Here is a 15758-nt window from a genome sequence, read left to right as displayed (position 1 = left end):
TTTTCGCTCATTTATCGCATTTTCTCATCGGCTCTGATTTCTAATCTAACCTCTTCCATGAGGCAATTGACGGATCAACATGCCGTATAGTTTAAAAGCCTGGTCCGGTTTGGCTTGTTGAACCATCAATCAGCCAAATTTGCAATCCCCATTGGAGCTGTATGGAAGCAAGGGTCTTTTTTTCTCGTTTTGTGCATCCTTTTCTTTTTGTGCTTTTTTCTCGATAAATATTGGATGAGTTTTCCTCTTTTTATTAAAAAAAAAAATCTCTATTGAATGCCCGATCAGTGTTGCATGGAGAGATAATGTTACCTCTATATAAAGCATCAAAACCATTGATAAATCAATGATTTGTTTGGATCCTTATAAGCTTGCCTGAATCAATCAATTTTTGAACTAAGAAATCTGAAGTGAATCATAAGTCGAGGGATTACAGTTTAATCTCATATTTCTCTTCCTTTATGCTCTATTCAGTTTTCTTTTTATCTAAGCATGCACGACCACTCTAACAATCAAATTAAATGAGGATAAAACATCGAACTAGATATGTGCTCTCTTCATTAGTCTAATGATGTCTTTACTCCGAGTACTTATAGAGGTGACAAAAAAAGCTTATATCCTCATTGGAGATGACAGGAGTAGCTTAGTTCTATCTAACTTTCAAATTGAACTCTCATCCATCTCTCTGCACTAACTCTTTGGATTTGGACTCATTTGTCTCTTCTCTCTCCCCTCTCCCTCTCACTCTCCAGCCACTCCTTATCATCAAAATAACCTATTTAACCATTTTGTTTAACATTGAGGTTCATCGAGCATTTCTCATGATGAGGACTAAATTATGGAGGAACCAGTGGTTCCATTTATGGTTTTTATATGCTCATCTTGGCATCCAATTTTCTTAGCTTTTAGTCTGAAATTATAATGAGTGATAGAAATTGTTACAGAAGTGCCAAACATTTAAACTTTTTTTCTTAGATATGCAATGTCATCAATGACTAATTAATAATTAGTATATCTATTGCTTTTGAATCCCAAATCTAATCGAAAGCTACCTTAAGGGTGTTAAGTCTAATCAAGCTCATATTAGATATAAATCAAGACCTACCTATGTTTAGCTTTCACATGTCAAGCCCAAATTCTAAAGCTATCCTGAAGATGTTAAGTATAATCAGACCGGTATGAGGTAGCAAACAAGACTAAGCTGACCCACTTGCACCATGTATACCGGTTCCAATGAAAAGTTCAAGATTGTGTTCTCTAATTTTTCCTATAATCCATGTTCTAACACTAACGAGGTGTATAATCATAGAAACTTCATTATACATGCATGAAATAAAAAACTCATAAATCAGCGTTTGCAAGTTGGAAAACGTATGCCATTGAAATTCTAGAACATGCTCAAGCTATAATCTTATAATGGCAGTTAAATTAGAAGTTTCGGAAGCAATTTCCCCTCAATCATGAATGATTCATGGATTCCGCGTGCTGTTGAACACTCAATCATAGCGTTTACACGGTGCCCAAACTAAACCACATGCTACATTACCAAAGAAATCAGATATTACCTTCGGATCTGGGTCCATCAATTCAACGATTTCTGATTGGCAATTACGGCGCGTGAGAATTAAACTATAATAATGCCACCAGCTCAGCAATAGCAGGAAAATTTAAAAAAATAAAACGTAAACCGACAGCACCCGCACTATACCATTAATCAAACACCAAGCCTTCTTGTCAACCTCCTACCAACCGTTTGATGCCCGCGGTGGGTGCACCTAATGCTAGTACTCGCTCATTCCCTCGCATCATTTCGGGACCTCAATTTCCCTTCCCCATCCACGAACACCACACCACAAGATGATCTCTCCTAATCATGCGGGCCCCACGTCTCGTCCTCACAAGACTGACAGTGGTTAGTTAATGGGTTTCTTTTGTTAAGTGACAACATCGTATATTACTTAAAAATCCGCCACGTCTTTATCTAATTTCCTTTTGTTATTTTTAAATTTCGATTTTTATATTTTGAAGCAAATTTCCATTTTTCTCACCTCATCGAAACTCCGTTGTTGCCGGCGAGAAAAAGGAAGCATTTATTATTAAAAAAAAGAAAATAGTAACCCCAAAAATTAAAAGACAAAAAGGCACCAGGATCCCAGGACGTTCGAACCGCTATTCGCCAGGGCCTTCTTCAGAAGCAGAGAGAGAGAGAGAGAGAGTTCCATATAAATAGAAGCAAATACTCCCATCCGAAGAAGAAAAGGGGTAATTTTTCGCTGTCTCCTCTCCCTTTCTCCATTTCTATCTGTAATCAGATCTGAAGTTTCGAAACGTTTTTATTCAGTTATTTTAGCTGAATCACTCTTCGAGGCGTGGCGGCTGAGCTGAAGGAGGTGAATTTTGCTGTTAATTGTCATCGATTTTATTGTTGTTTTCGGATTATATTTTATTTTGGGGAGTTTGATCTGATGGTGGGAAGGGCCAGATCTTGGAGCTGAGAGGGGATTTGTTGGAGTGGAGATGGGCGAGGGCGAGCGGTTCCAGTTGGGGACCGTTGGCGCGCTGAGCCTGTCGGTGGTCTCGTCGGTGTCGATTGTGATCTGTAACAAAGCGCTTATCAGCACCCTCGGCTTCACATTTGGTGAGAGATCTAACGATTTGCACTTTGGTTTTGTAATTTTTGCTGTTAGTAGGAGAAATCTGAGGACTTTCAGTTCGGTTTGACCTTGGACTTTGTTTGAAAGAATGCCAGATTTTACAGTTGGTGCATGATTAGTATCGTTTTTGGTGATTCGGTGGTATTGATTGGGTTTTAATTGTTTCTTGCACGTTTGGTCAGATAGCATGTGGATATCTGTAGAGACTAATTGGTGGCTTTTTTGGTCGTTTGTTGCATGATGGTTTAGTTGTCTCCCTAAAAGTCATTTTAGTTTACAAGTTTTTTTTTTTGGATTCTATAGGAGAATGCTTGTTGAACTTTCCAATGCTTGAGATCTAGTGAGGATCATTATTTGGTTTAGAATTGAAGGAACTTGATGGATCTGAGCATATGACAAGTTGAAATGTTCTGGCCATTGGTCAGTGACCATTAAAGCAGAGGTAGTTCTTGGGTTAAATGTTTTTATGAGAGGAAGATATAATTGGAGTTTATGGAGTTGAAAAAGTATCAGCTGCATAATTTAGGATGATGTAATTTTCCCATGGATGAGATAGCTGCTTTCACATTCTGAATACAGATGAAACATCCCATATCATGCTGAAGGTTGAAAGGCTTCAAAGGTTTGCTAATAATCATTCGATAACCGAAGACAACAATGCATAATATCAAATGAGAAGGAAGGATGTCTGAACATGACATGCTTTCTACATGGATGGATGGCACACTTCTGTTGCACCCTTCCTACTTGTTAACTAACTAAATTATGGTGTAAAGAAGGAATGTAGGATGGCAAAGAGGAAGTGCAAAAGATCTAGCATGCAAATGCAGAAGGAGATGTGGGGAAGAAGCTGAATTATTCATTGAACTGAAAAGGGCATGGAACAGATGTGAATCATGAATCCAAGGTTATTCTTAACATTGTTGTTTGTTACATATGCACCACATATTAGCCCATGACAGTTGAGAATTTTACAGATCTTGTTCTTTAATCCATAAATTTATCTTGTGAGGAATAGATTAGCCAAGCCGTACACCATAGGTCTGTTTTGGAAGGAAAGATAAGATAACAGTAAAGATACTGCACATGGTACTTAGATTTTCAATATCTTATTAAAATATATATGCATAGATAAGTACATTTGAACTTATATGCATGTTACCTTCAAACGCTTGCACAAGTAGTAAGACAAATTGAAATTTTGTTCTCCATGTAATGAAACAAGCATGAAGCTAGAACATAATATTCTACTCATAAATTCCATATCACAAGAATAAGGGGGAGTTCTACATCATGGTAAACAAGCACATAATTATAGCATAAAGTTAGAATAGAATTATAGATATGGATATGGATATGGACATTGATATGCATGTAGCTATGGATATTGATATAGATATCGACATATAGATATAGATATCGATATCGATAAACGTATATCAATACAAATATAGATGTAGATACGGATATCAGTATCAAATATTGATATCAATTAGGATTTTCAAAAACATGCTGAACCACCCGGTACACCTCATGTCGAGCCGGACCGGCAGGGAATCGGGATGGTTCAGGCGTCTAAATCGGTTCCCGGAGGGGTGGAGAAGAAAGAGAGGAAGAGAAAAAGGGGGGAGAGAAGGAGAGGGAGAGAAAGAAAGGGTCCGACGTCTTGTCGAGGTCGGTACGCATGGAGGAAGGCAAGAAGAGAGTGTGGGATGTCTTACCGGGCCTTCAGAGGCTGTCAGAGGCCTCCGGATGAACGGCACCTCCACCGCGAGATCTTCGATGGCCGATGAGCCCACGCTGATGGGCTTGGGGGCGGTCGAGTCGGAGGAGGGCCTCTGCAGCTCCGCCCTCTTCTTCATTTTCGAAATAGGGATTCGTCCCTATTTTCGATTGTTTTTTATTTTATTGCGTGAAGTCGGCAGCCCAGGTGTCGACTTCACGAATTTTTTTTTTTTTAATTTCATTTGAAGTCAGCAAACCATTTGCTGATTTCATCTGGATTTTTTTTAAAAAAAAAAGGTGACAACACTGTTGCCAACTTAATCTGTTAAAATCAAAATAAAAATCAAATAGAAGCGAACCCCTATTTAAAATCAGCCATCCTTTGTGGCCCTCGACCGCCCTCCGCTCCCTCCACGCTGCCTTGTTGACCGTCGGAGAGCTCTCTGGTGGCATCTCTTCCTCTTCCTCTCCCCCTCTCTCCCTCTCCCTCTCCCTCTCCCTCTCTTCATCTCCTATTCTCCATCTCTTTCTTCCTCTCTTTCTTCTCCATCTTCCTTCTCTAGCCTATCGGTTCGCACCGGTCCGGTACGGATCCGTACCGGAGCCATACCGTTTAGGCTTGGCAATGGGTCGGGTCGAGTGTGGGTTTGGGTCAAATCTGCACCCGACCCGACTTGACCCGATATCCCAACATTTTTGACCCAGCCCGATCTGATATCTCATCATTTTAACCCAAACCCGACCTGTGATCCGACGGGTCAACACTTTCTTTACCCATATCCTACCTGACTGGATATCGGATTATCCGATTGGATATCCGCCTCGTCTAAATGAGATTTTCTAGATGAAAACAGAAGCATTGAACAATACCCACTACCACTTTTCAGTTCTTAAGGCCTTAACCAAGCCTAAAGGCCATAAGGCCTATATTTCATACAACCAGTCTTTGGCCCTTCACTAAGCCATAAGAGGCATAAGGCCATATGAAAACGTAAAAGCTTCAATTTGGAAGCTTATTTTTCTATTCTGTAATTGATCTGGATGCACATCAATTTAACAATAAGATAGAAAAATAATATATATACATAAGATCGGATCGGGTTTGGATCAGATAATGGGTCGGGTGGCCATTATCCGAACCCAACCTCGACCCAATCCGAGATATAAATTTATTAGATTCGGTTGGGTCGGGTCAAAACCCCGATCAACATGTTGACCAATCCGACCTATTAGGGTCGGGTCGGGACCCATCTGGGTCGGACGTAATTGCCAAGTCTAGTACTGCCGCCGGCCGGCACAGGCTCTGGTACTGAGTCCGCGAATATGGATATCGATACATACTAAAGGCATAATTTGCCAGAAAAAAATGACATATTCTCACAAAGGATTATAGTGTTGAAGCGGTGAGGCCCTAAAAGGCTATTAGTTTTGTTGCTCATGAGACTCAGTAACATGTATATTAGAAGACAAGCTTTTTTGTTGCTTGATTCACAGTGATATGTAACATTCTTTAGTAATTCAGGATTATTGGGACAGTAAAAAAATGTAGTCGCCCCAATGTGGTAGACCAAAAAAATTGATTGTGGCATATGAACCTGACCTAAACCCCAAGCCAATAAATTTAGAATTTTATAGTGCTATATTCTAATAGTTACTTTTATGTTGAGTATAGGTAGGTCATGAGAATTTAGTGTGAGAAGAAAGTGCAAGTGTTGCTGAGAGAAAGTGCAAGTGTTGTTGACTGGGTGGCACTTTATTGGAACGCTGAATTATATAACCTAGTCTGTGAGGATCTCAATGTCTGTTGCATGCATTAATGATTTAAACATGTTTACTCCTGAAGGGTAATGCAGCCTTGGAAGGAAACATTTCCTTTCCTTGAATGTAGTATTTATTCTCAAGCTTTACATGATCGTGGGAAATTATGATTTGATATTCAAACCAAACTCATCTCACTGCTTTGTTACCTCATGGTCGCACTCAATGAAACAAAAAAGGGAAAAAAACGAAAAAGAAACTCCAAAGAAGTCTGCAATGTATAGTTTGACCAACTGGATTTCTGCTTGTGTGGTTATTCTTTATGGTTACTCTTTGCCTTTAGGAAATTCGAGACATAAATTTGGCTGCTTTATATATAATTTTAAATTGGAGGTTCTACAGATGGAAAGCTCACATTTTTTATCACTAATGTAGCTGGTCTGGTTGAAAATTATGATTTGCTTACCCCTGTTCTTCTTGCAGCCACCACTCTGACAAGTTGGCATCTCCTGGTCACATTCTGTTCTCTTCATTGGGCATTATTGATGAAACTATTTGAGCATAAACCTTTTGATGCAAGGCTAGTAATGGGCTTTGGAGTTCTTAATGGAATCTCTATTGGCTATTAAACTTAAGCTTGGGTTTCAATTCTGTCGGTTTTTATCAGGTATATTTTGTCTTCTTTTTTCTTGATGAATAATGTACTTTAACTAATATTGCTTTGAAAGAATGCATCGTGCACCAGAGCCTGTTGCATGAGATGATATATGGAATACCAATATTTGGATGCAATATTATTACTCAATGCAAGGTTTGCTATACTAGTCAGTACATACCATACCGGACATACCATTATCTACATTGGTATGCAGTCCTGTACTGTATGGACACTCGATATGTCTTGCCATCTTGTACATACCACATGTTGACATTGTAATAGGATGGTATTGATATGGAATCCGGTATCGAAACAGCAAACCTTGCTTCATGCAATCATCATTTTATGCCATTTATTCTGATCTGAATTCAATATTAACCTGACTACATCTTGCTTCGTCTAATGTTCTTGATATTTGAATATTGCAAATGTTATTGGGCACAATATTTCTGTTCCTAATTGGGAAGATGCCATTATGGAAGCATGATAATTTACAATTCCTGTAGCCTTAATATATAGTCATCTTCCTTAACTGTCCATGTGCAGTTACTGCTGGCCAAGGGAAATGGTGCTTTAATATTACCAGTCCTCAATGTTTATTAAAATATAGAAGTTTCATGCTGGTCCCTTGGTTGATGCTTAGCTACCTTCCTTGTTTTTTCTCCATCTTATGCTGCTTCTTGCTGTAGCCCTTGTTATGTCTTTGTTATAATACAATTGAAAGTTGAAATCTTTTTTTTTTTTCCTTTATAATTTGATTTGTTGGTGATTTCTTATTTATCTTTTTCACTCCAGATGACAAAGCTGGCAATCATTCCTTGCACTGTTTTACTGGAAACTCTTTTCCTCAGGAAGAAGTTCAGGTCTGTATTCCACATCTATTGACACCAAAGTTCAAAGGAATATATTGTAAATAGTGTTCAAATGAACTTAATAAATTAACTGAACTCTTTCTTATTATTTCAAGCTAATGGATTACATCCACATTCAATTCTCTAAGCAGCACTAAACCTTCATGCTGATTAGTATTGGTTGTACATATAGGGAAAGCCCTGAAAGAACATATGCGGTTATGGGAATGACAAAATAGTAACTTTTTAAGTGTTAGTTAATGATCAGTTGAGATAAACTTGCTTTTAAATGCGCCAAACATATGTTAAGTTTGTGTAAAAACTTGTGCTAGATCATTCAGAAGTCAAGTTTTACAATGTACTTGCTAGGAACTTTAGAGCAAGAACTTATGCTGTCCGATTCATGTATGAATCTTGATCTTTATGAAATGTTTGTGATTTATTTTATTAATATATTATCCTTGTTATTACAGTAGGAATATCCAGCTCTCACTTGCTATCCTTCTTTTGGGCGTTGGAATTGCGACTGTGACAGATCTGCAGCTCAATGCTCTGGGATCTGTATTATCTCTGCTTGCAGTTGTTACAACTTGCATTGCTCAAATTGTATCCTTCAGTAATAACCTTGACTAGATTTCTTATTGGGTTATCTTAAAAATGAAAACTCAATATTGCAGTTTTCACTGTTGAATCATGGTGTTGGTTCCTGTCATAAGCCTTAACCAGTTCTCAGATGACCAACACTATTCAGAAGAAGTTTAAGGTGTCTTCCACACAACTTTTGTACCAATCTTGTCCCTATCAAGCATTGACTCTGTTCATCATTGGTCCATTTCTTGATGGTCTTTTGACAAACCAAAATGTTTTTTCTTTCAAGTATACTCCTCAAGTTCTGGTAAGTAATTATCACAGAATGTGGCAGCATATCTCTTTACCGTATCATACTGTTTTCTATTTTTATATTTCTTTTTCTTGTTGCAGATTTTCATTGTGCTGTCATGCCTAATATCAGTCTCTGTGAACTTCAGTACATTTCTAGTAATTGGAAAGACATCACCTGTCACCTATCAAGTCTTGGGCCATCTGAAAACTTGCCTTGTCCTGGTTTTTGGTTATGTTTTACTTCATGATCCATTTAGCTGGAGAAACATATTTGGAATTCTAGTTGCGTTAGTTGGGATGATCTTGTATTCTTATTTCTTTACAATTGAGACCCAGCAAAAAGCTACTGAAGCATCTGCTCAGATATCACAGGTACTACTGGCTTTAATTTATCCTGCATGTTGCGTCACTTTCCAGACTGTTGGCCCCTTGGATACGTGCTTTGATCATCAGGGACATTTTAGTAAAATCTGGCTTCTTTTCCTTGGTCACAATTTATGCTTCATACGCATTACATTACCAATAATGCTTATTAAGGAGATAGGTAATATTTAGATACACTGTTGTAAAGTCAGCCACATTTTATTATGCTGCTTAAAGATTGTTACAAGCATACACATACTGGTAAGACTTATATGTGGAAAATGAGGAACTTTGAATATCTGCATGTGCTGAAGTAATAATTTTGAGCAGATAAACACATGGCAGTATGGTAATAAGGACATTATCTCATTCAAAACTAATGTAGAGAAACATGATGGATTCATGGTAATATTGTGATATCTACCAACAAATCAGTCATTTTTTGGATGCTAGTTCATATCTATTATCACGGCTAGAGAACAGTTGCTGCTGACATGTCTGAACATTATGCCTTCATTAATAGCAGCATTTTGTTTCCAGATCAAGCCCAACCACCCCATGGTGGTTCAGAGATTATCTGTACACTTGGTTTTCTAACCAAATATCAAATCGAACATGGTATTTGCTCAATTCATGAAATTCATCGTCCATTTTCACCCCAAAGGTTGCTTCTATGATTGTGTTTAGCTTCTGCCTCTGGCATATAATTAGTATATCATTGTAGCTGATGGTAAAACTGGGATTTGGAAGGATGGTTGTTTCGGGGAGGGGGTGCGGAGTTGTTAATCTATAGATGTTCTGGCGTTTCTAAATTGAGATAGATGCATGATGCTTTTTTCCCCTCATATACTTAATGCTTTAGTTGTATGTGTTAATTCAAGTGAAGTCAGAAGATCTAGACATTACGGCATACTAAATGATTTGAACAAATTTTGTCTTTAACTAGATTTTGCTATTTCTCTGAATCTTTTCATAATCTGAAACATGATACTTCATCATATTTACTCGATGCTAATTTATTTTTTTCCCTATTTCAGGTAAAAGAAAGTGACTCTGATCCTTTACTCACTGTTGAAAATGGACCTGCTGTAGTAACAGATGCTGCCGCTACAAAAGCCCCAGTGTGGAGCTCAGACAAGGATTTGCGTGCGTGAAATATGCCCTGATCCACAACATCATACATGGATCTAAACTTACAGGATGCCATTATATTATAGGGGTTAGAAATGTGACCCACCTGCTTGTACAATCAAAGCATTTTTACAAGACCAGTACTTGAGAGCAGAAAGGATCAAAGGCGTTTTCCTATGCATTTTTTCCTGCTTTTATAAGTTAATAATAAAGAATTTTATTCTTGTCATGGGTACTGCCCCAAATTATGATTTTAAATCCAGACTTTCACTTTTTACAATAAAAGCAAAAGCTCTTCTTCATGCCTCGTCTCGAATCAAATCATTTTGACAAATCCCGTACGTGAGAACTGAAAGAATCTGTGCATTCTTTTCGCTATGCTCTTGTAAGTTAACAGCAAAGAATCTTCTTTACCAAAAAAAAAAAAGAAAAAGCAATTTGGATTCTAGTTCTTGAGGAATTCTTCCCAGGTTTTTATTTTCATTCCACACCTTTGTCTTGTAAGTTTAGTCAATATCCCTCGTCTCTTAGCCTCATAAATCCTCAATTAAAAGAAGAATTAATTGTACAAGTGAACGATACACAGGACGGCTGTCACAAATAAGAGATATGCAGTTCAATATATTAGGGAAAGTCCCAACAAATCAAATAAAACTATTTATGCCTAAAAGTTCCTCTCGGTTCAGGGAAAAAAAAAAAAAACTTTTTTTACTCTATGAAACTGCAAATTCTGATCTTTTTTTTTTTGGTGGGGTTGGGGGGGGGGTACAAAATTCAGGTCTTTTATTTGAGGAGTTCATGTACAACAATATGCTCCCATTCTATTGAAATATCAGCTCTGCTTATGTTCTAACACCACTTCTAATGTTAATATACTCTTCAGCCAAGAAGGCTGGCCTCCAAGTCATCCTCCTCCCCATCCCCAAACCCACCCCCCGTCAGCTCCTCCGCCCTCTCCACCTGCGCCTCCCAATCCGTCCGCGCCACCGCGTACAGCGTCAGGCTCGCACATGAGGCCTGGGCCGCCACCAGCCCAAGCCACAGCCCCAACAAACCCCAGCCCCAGTCTGAACCCCGCCACGGCGGCTACTGGAAGCCCAACAAGATAAAACGAGCTAAAGTTAATGTTCGCCCCGAACGTGGGCCGGGCACTCCCTCTCAGAACCCCGCAACCTGCCGTCTGTGGGCAGTTCCCGAGCTCGCAGAACCCGACGATGGCAGCGCCGCCGCGGTCAGTGCTAGAATTCTCGTCTCGCCGGTGAACATCCTCCCCCACACACCTCTGACGGCCACCGTGAACACAAACGCCGCGAGCCCAAACACCATTGCCACCACGAGGCCCGTGCTCGCCGCACGTCGTGCCCGAGCCGGCTGGCCTGCGCCCAGCTCATGGCCCACCCGTGTTGACAGGCCCATACCGAGAGATGATGGGATGACGTACATGAGGCCTGTTGTTTGTATCAAAATACCCATTGCAGCGACACTGGGCTGGGGTTCAGATAGAAGGCCACAGAGAATCAGCATCACCTCATACCACCACCATTCAAGGCACACAGACACCATGCTCGGGGCGGCGAGCTTGACGAGGGGTGCCCATTCTTGGAAGCATGCAAGCGAGGTTCCATGCCATGGCTTAAGAGCTTTCTCAGATAGCAGCAGGTAGGCCACTAGGCCCATATTGATGTTAACTGTGTTCAAAGCTGAAGCTAGAGCCACTCCTTTCACTCCCAGGTTAAAGTATGATATCAGGAGCCAGTTGATGGGGATGTGAAGGATGAGGGCCAAGGCAGCACAGAAGGTAAGAGGGGTGGTGAGGCTTTGGGCTTTTAAGAAAATTCTTAGTGGATGGAGGAAGGATTGGGATAGGAGGTCAGGGAAGGAGAATAGAAGGTAACACTTTGCAGAGGGAAAGATTGCTGGGTCCTGGCCCAGGTGTAGTAGGATGGGCTCCATGTTGATCCAGAGGACAGAGATAGGTATGGTTGAGAGGAGGAGGAGGAGAATGGTCTTTTGGAAAGTCCGGCGGAGGACGGCCCACCGCTTGGCTCCAAAGGCCGGGCCGCAGATGGGGTCCATGCCCATGGCGAGGCCCTTGAGGACAGAGTAGCCGGTGATGTTGGCAAAGGCAATGGCAAGCGATCCTCCGGCAAGCTCAGCATCACCGAGGTGGCCCAGAAAAAGCATCGAGACGACTGACCTGGAGTAGAGGAGGAAGCTTGTTATCACTATGGGCCAAACGATTTGGTACAGTGAGATGAGTTCCTCTACTGCCTGCATCAAATCACCAACAAAGCACAATTGTTTAGTAAGCAGAGATTAAATGAACGAAGAAAAGAGCAGCAAGGTGCGAGGGATCGAGAGTTTATTAAGGAACCAGTGCATTTGGTTTATAGCCCATCTAATGATGGCTTGGCAACTTACCATTCAACCACGCTCCATGTATTGTCCCCATCCTTGCCAATTACCCCAATCCTCTCGTGCCACATGATAGAGAAACTATTCATGTGCACGAAACTGGCACCCAAGCATTGCTTGGCCAGAAATCACGAGACCCGTATATAAATCGTTTGCTTGGGAAAAAATCTTTGCCATCTGGAGTCCAATTTTGAGCTGGTTTTCACGGTTTCGAAGATGAGAGTTGTACCCATCATTTTATTTTATGTGGATTGGGGAGTTAGGAGATTACATGCAACCCAAGTGGCAGCTTGGAAGTACTCTCTCTCCATGATTCCTACTCGTCCCTGCATTAGCTTTTTGGACAGGGGACCAAGTCTAGTTGCACTTAATGAGGTAACGGCATTTTGAACGTAGTTCTACTTTTAGTCCAGCAATCGGTGCAGCACAATTTACCTGACAGGTTCCCCTGGGGCCTCACCATTCAACCGCTGGCGAGATAAGAGTGTCCATATCCCAAGGAAGCAATTGTTCCCCTTCACTAATAACCGTCGCCGAAGGCTTTTTGTGTGGTCTAGAGCGGGCAAGATGGCTAACGTCCAAACAACCATCACGGAGACTTCATTCACGAGCTTATGCTAGAAAAGTTCGCATCCTCTTTGTTTCCTGTCTCGTAGTCTTTTCTAACACAAAAAACCGAAAAAAATAAAAAAACTCGAGCAACGTAACAAGGGACTCCTGCAAACCCATCCGGGGGTAGCAGAACATGACTCCACGACTCCGTGAGAGGAGCCAGACTCAAAAACACAAACATGGTAACCATTTAAAAAGTAGTGCCCTGAGGATGTGGCATCCACGGCATAAGGACATCTCATCCTAAAATAATATCATGCTCACGCTCCATGATACATTTGGTTGAAAGAAATTGAGCTCTAAAATAAAAATAAGACTCCCATCCTGTTGCTTGGTTGACGAGAGCCTCATTTTTATTCTAATTTAGAGAGGAATGAAAATATCTCAATTCTTACGAATTCAGTCTTTACGTTTTCTTGTTATTCAAATTTTATTTTGATTTCGATTCTGATTCTTGTCATGAATCAAATATACTGAGAGATATAATCATTTCAATTTCTATTACAATTTATTCCAATTCTGAATCCAACTGCAAACCAAATACCTCCTAATTTATACGCTAATGTGGCAAGACATCATTCATTAAATGGAGATTATCCTAGTGTTTTTAGGATTTTCTATGTTCACTAAGAGTAAATAGATCAGCTAAAATTTCAATATGGCACCAGTGCACAAGTAAAAAAAGGATATATATATATATAGTCTTGGGTTTGAGGTGCCCAAAATTTCACATCCTTAGCATAGACAATTCTATGGCAGGACTGCATGACCAAGCAATTCAAACTTCTCAACAAAAAAACAAAAATGGTTAAATAACATCAACCAACTCATATATTAAATATATAATAAATGTAGCTTAATTACAGAATTTCCAAAGGAAAGATGCACCCCCAACAAAGAAAACAATCCACCGAGGACGAGTTCAATGAATGCCCCCCAGCTACACCATTAATTCATACTTCAAAACAATCCCTTTTTAATGATAAGGGAGTGATAAGGAAGGTCGATGCCACCCGAAATTATTAGTAAGACAAACCATATGTACAGAAGGTGGAACAGTTGTTGGAAGTTTCGAAGAACAGAGGGAGCAAAAATGGAGGTCTCAAAGGAAGTTTGGCTTCCCAAGGTAGCTTTGGATGATGAAGAAGAAGAGAGAGTTCGATCCAAAATCTAAAATGCAAACAAATTAATCTCAAATGACCAAAATCAATCATGCTTACCGGGTGAGATCAGCCTTTGGCTTGGCCCCTCGCAATCACTCTCCTACAAAGAATTGGTACATGGTTTCCGATGGAACCAGACAAAACTTTTGCTGACACCATGGGGAGCCCCAGAAGCAGCACTGCAAGTGAGCCTCACATGCAACGTGTACGTGTGGGCCTTGCCCATGCTCTCAAGCCCAGCCCGGCTAAGGATGGAAGGTCCGTACAAGACAAGTACCAACTATGCTGGAGGACCCTCTTGCAGTTTGGAACCTCCATACGCTTCAATCTCCCTTTTACCTCTAACTTGTACACCATTATTCTTTTTGGGGAAAAAAAAAGAAAGAAGAGTTTGGAAAGAGAGAGACTTGTCGTCCACAATCCAGCCTGCCTCTCTCTTTCCTCATGATTCTCTAACAAATAAATCATAGAATTATAGATGGTAATGTATAACTTGTTCAGGAAACAGACACTAAAGAAAGAAAGGAGCGAGGTATGTGCGTTGGAATTACCTCATTAATATTTGGCCAGCACAAGGATTTATTGCCCATCTTCTTTTCTTCTCCTCCGGTAGTCTTGCCTTCCTGATCCCCTGCTTCAGCCAAACCCCCACCGTATAGTGGGTCGTTACGGTGCATCGTGATCTCGAGGAGAGAAGTGGGTGGGAAAAGATGGTAATGGTTCTTCTTGAGACGATAAAAGACCAGAGGAATGCAAAACCAGGAAGAGAGGAGGAGCAAACGAAGAGAGAGGGAGACGAAACAAAGCGCGTGGATTTTTAATAGGATGATTGAGAGGTGGGATACCACTCCCGACCCAAACCTTAATATATCCAACACCTGGATATGGAGACAAAAGCAGGGGTTGGAGAAGGACAAAATATGCTGGAAAAGCAGGGGTTGAGAGGGGAGAGAGAGCCGGCGTGGGGGGTGCGGTGCGCTGCTTTGGGAAATGGAAATTGGCGAAGGGAACAAAAACCTACAAAACTGCGCTGCCCAAGGAAATAAATCTTTATATATTTTGTTTTTCGGGTGAAGATGTTTATTAAAGAATGACTTACGGTCGACGACATTGGCGTTACGTGTGCTTAGTAATGCCGGGTTTGGAAATCTTGTGTTGCAGGGTTGTTTTTTTTTTTTTTTTTTTTAAATTATTTATTCATTTATTTATCTATTTTTGCTCTGCGTGTGTGCGCGTGTGTGTGAACAAAAGGCGGAGCTTTAGACCAGGGTTATTAGGCGAAGATAAATAGAAATAAAAATGAAGTAAATACCAATTTACTACTACTCCGTGGTCGATGCAACGATGAAGGAAATTTTACTAAATGGTAGACAGGTAGAGAATATAAAAATGATGGAAAATTCCATTATAAGATCGTATAGAAGTTTGGAGGAAACCCTCGATATAAGATGATGGACAGATGGCAACAACACAGGAAACTTCACTAAATAGGGAAATTTTCTATTATTAGTCATGTACAGCGAGAGTCTTCATACGAGATGATGGA

General features: G+C 40.3%; 2 pseudogenes; one reads left to right on the top strand and one right to left on the bottom strand.

The window, feature by feature from the left end:
* The first annotated feature begins 2450 nt into the window (after nucleotides 1-2450).
* LOC140857954 (UDP-xylose transporter 3-like) lies at nucleotides 2451-10251 on the top strand (annotated as a pseudogene).
* Nucleotides 10252-10785: 534 nt separating this feature from the next.
* LOC140857950 (protein DETOXIFICATION 53-like) lies at nucleotides 10786-15031 on the bottom strand (annotated as a pseudogene).
* Between the last annotated feature and the right edge of the window lie 727 nt (nucleotides 15032-15758).

The sequence above is a fragment of the Elaeis guineensis genome, chromosome 5 (genome assembly GCF_000442705.2).
Source record: "Elaeis guineensis isolate ETL-2024a chromosome 5, EG11, whole genome shotgun sequence".
Taxonomy (NCBI): domain Eukaryota; kingdom Viridiplantae; phylum Streptophyta; class Magnoliopsida; order Arecales; family Arecaceae; genus Elaeis; species Elaeis guineensis.
Note: the sequence above shows the minus strand (reverse complement) of the source record. Positions and strands in the feature narration are given on the sequence as shown.